This window comes from Pongo pygmaeus, chromosome 4, assembly GCF_028885625.2.
Source record: "Pongo pygmaeus isolate AG05252 chromosome 4, NHGRI_mPonPyg2-v2.0_pri, whole genome shotgun sequence".
NCBI lineage: Eukaryota > Metazoa > Chordata > Mammalia > Primates > Hominidae > Pongo > Pongo pygmaeus.
In genome coordinates this window covers 119,609,554-119,613,298 of record NC_072377.2, presented here as the reverse complement: position 1 = coordinate 119,613,298, position 3,745 = coordinate 119,609,554, and positions in this window count along the sequence as shown.

Here is a 3,745-nt window from a genome sequence, read left to right as displayed (position 1 = left end):
CCTCCCTGCTGGGCTAGTGTCAGAAGAGGCGTAGTGGAGAGTCAGCACTTTCAACACCACCCAGTGGTTTTGAGGCTAACCCTTTATACTTCCTTAAGTGGCACAGTATCAAGGGAACTTCTATCCCTCACAGCTACAGAGGCATCAATAGAGGCCTCATGGGAGTCAGAACTTCCACCCCTATGTAGCAGTAATGAGGAGCACAAATTACAAGGTGTCAACAAAAGCCAAGAGAAGAACCTGAATTACCCCACCCAGCAGTAATAAGGTAGCAACCCCCTTTCACTTTTGGAGCAGTGTCTGGAAATCCAGATAAAACACAAGGCTTAAATAAGATCCAGAGCCTTGTAACAAAATACCTCAAATTTCCACATGTCAATTGTACCAAACAGAGTTCAAATTCAACGGAAAAAAAAGCCAACACTAAGATGACAGAGATGTTAGAATTAGCTGATTACATTTTAAAGCAGCCACCATAAAAAAATGTCTCAGCAAGCAATTACAAACATGCTTGAAACAAACAGAAACTTAGAAAGTGAAGCAAAGAAGTCTGGGTGTGGTGGCTCATGCCTGTAATCTCAGAACTTTGGGAGGCTGAGGTGGGCGGATCACCTGAGGTTGGGAGTTTGAGAACAGCCTGACCAACACGGAGAAACCCCGTCTCTACTAAAAATACAAAATTACCCGGGCATGGCGGCAGGCGCCTGTAATCCCAGCTACTCAGGAGGCTGAGGCAGGAGAATCACTTGAACCTGGAGGCAGAGGTTGTGGTGAGCTGAGATCGCGCCATTGCACTCCAGCCTGGGCAACAAGAGCAAAACTCTTGTCTAAAGGAAAAAAAAAAAAAAGGAAGTGAAGCAATGAAATAGACAATGTTAAAAAAAAATAGAAATTTTTAAAACTGAAATGTACAACAACATAAGTTAAAAAAAAAAAAGAACAACTCAGTGAATCAGCTCAACAGCAGAATAGAGGAAAAAGAAGAAAGAATTGGTCGACTGGAAAATAGAAATTAGCTAATCTGAGCAATAGCAGAGAAAATATACTTTAAAATGATATTTGAGTAGATGAATATCCCAATTATCCTAATTTGATCATTACATATTGTGTACTTATATCAAAATAACTCATGTATCCCAGAAATCTGTACAATAATTTTATATCAATTTGAAAAAGAAAAAAAATGAACGGAGCCTTCTCCTCTTTAGTTTTCTAAATTATGTTTGAGGATTGAAGCAAAAATTATAACATTGTCTGGTATGATTCTAAATGTGTAAAACGGAAATACTTAAAACAACTATAAATGAGGAAGGATAAAGTCATGTAAGGTTTCTACATTTCATTCAATCTAGTAAAATGACGGTACCAATAGACTGTGATAAGTTACATAAGTAATGTTACTACTTACAGCAATGACCAAAAAAGCTATATACAGAGGCTCAAAACACTAAAAAACACTACAAATATCAAAATGGAATTCTAAAAATTTTTCAAGTAATCCACAGGAATATAGGAAAAGGAAAATGGAAACAAACCAAACAAAAAGGAAAAGAGAACAAAGAGGAAATAAAATATAGAATGGCAGACTTAGGTCTTAAGATATCAATAATTACATTAAATGTAAATAGTCTAAATATGTCATTTAAAAGACTGGCAGAATGGATTTAAAAACATGACTCAACTATATACTGTCTACAAGAAGTTTACTTCAATAACAATATAGCAGATTGAAAGTTAAAAAAAAGTATCACCGAGAAAGATACATCATTTGAACATTAGTCAAAAGGAAGCAGAAGTGACTATATTAACATCAAATAAAGTAGACTTCAGAGCAAAGAACATCATTACCAGAAACAAAGAAGGACACTTAGAGTAATCCACCAAGAAGACATATCAATCCTAAATGTGTATGTACCCAAAAAAAGAGCTGCAACAGAATCTAATCAACATTTATAGAACATGCCAACTAGTAACAAAAAAATACCCATTCTTTTCATGTGCCAACAGAATGTATACTAAGCTGGAGCACAGTGAACAAGTTCCATCAGTATTCTCAGGCCCATTCTGAGTCAAATAACAGACCTCAAAATATTTAAAAGGATTGAAATAATACAGAGTGTATTCTCTGTCCACAGTGTTATCAAACTAGTGACCAATACAAGAAGATAAGGGGAAAATCTCTAAACATTTGGAAAGTAAGCAACATATTTCTAGATAATCCACAGGTAAAGGAAGAAGTTTTAATGGTAATTTTAAAATTACATTGACCTGAATGAAAGTGAAAATACAACATATAAAAATTTGTAGGACACAGCTAAAGCAGTGCTGAAGGGGAAATTTGCAGCACCAAATGCCTACCTTAGAAAAGAAGAAAAATCTCAAGAACCTAGAAAAAGGGGTGTAAACAAACCCAAAGCAAGCAGAAGGAAGCAAATAATAAAGCTATACAATGACTAAGCTGGTAAAAAAAAAAAAAAAATTGCTTATTTTTTGGATAAGGAGAAAAGTATTGTTTTTGGAAAATGAAATTAAACTACAACACTGAAATATTGGAATGAACTTAAGCTAAATTCTGAGGATTTGAGCCTGGCTTCTAAATTTGCATATACATTTCTAATCTCTATAAAAGCTCCAGCATGAAACCATATTGGTCAAGGAAATCAGCAAGTGCCAGGCAAAAAACTATGAGTTATGCTGATTTTTTTCACTCTTATTTATTTATTTATTTATTTATCTCAACTTTTATTTTAGATTTAGGGGATACATGTGCAGGTTTTTTACATGGGTTTATTGCGTAACGTTTGGGGTATGAATGATCCTGTCACCCAGGTAGTGAGCACAGCACTCTATAGGTAGTCTTTCGACCCCTGTTCCCCTCTTTCCCCCACCTCCAGTAGTCCCCAGTGTCCATTATTTCTATCTTTATGTCCATGTGTACCCACTGTTTAGCTCCCACTTGTAAGTGTGAACATGCAATATTGAGTTTTCTGTTCCTGTATTTATTTACTAAAGATAATGGCCTCCAGCTGCATCCATGTTGCTACAAAGAACATGATTTCATTCTTTTTATGGCTGTGTAATATTCCATGTGTATATGTACCACACGTTCCTTCATCCAATCCACATCGATGAGCACCTAGGTTGATTCCATGTCTTTGCTATTGTGCATAGTGCTGCAATGAATGTACAGGTGCATGTGTCTTTTTTGTAGAATTATTTATTTTCTTTTGTGTATATCCAGTAATGGGATCACTGGGTCAAATGATAATTCTGTTTTAAGTTCTTTGAGAAATCTCCAAACTGCTTTCCACAATGGCTGAACGAATTTACATTCCCACCGACAGTGTATAAGCGTTCCCTTTTCTCTGCAGTCTCACCAGCATCTGCTATTTTTCGACTTTTAAATAATAGCCATTCTGACTGATGTTTTTACTCTTGTTCATGAGATTCATCGTATGGTTATTTACCTTACTGTGACCTTGCTGAAATGATACCTCCTCAATTCTAGGCCAGTGTGTTCTAAATGATACTTAAAGTAACTGCTATCACACATATTTGTGTGTGTGTGTGTGTGTGTGTGTGTGTGGTTTTAAGGAGCGCAGAGTTTAAAAGGCAAGAAAGAAATGGGAAGAAAGAAAGAAGAAGCTCCCTTGTACAGAGACAGAGGGAGGGGGGCTCCAAAGCTGAGAGACAGAACTCCACACTTAGCTAATATCAGCCAGCTATATTCAATGGCTGGAGGAAG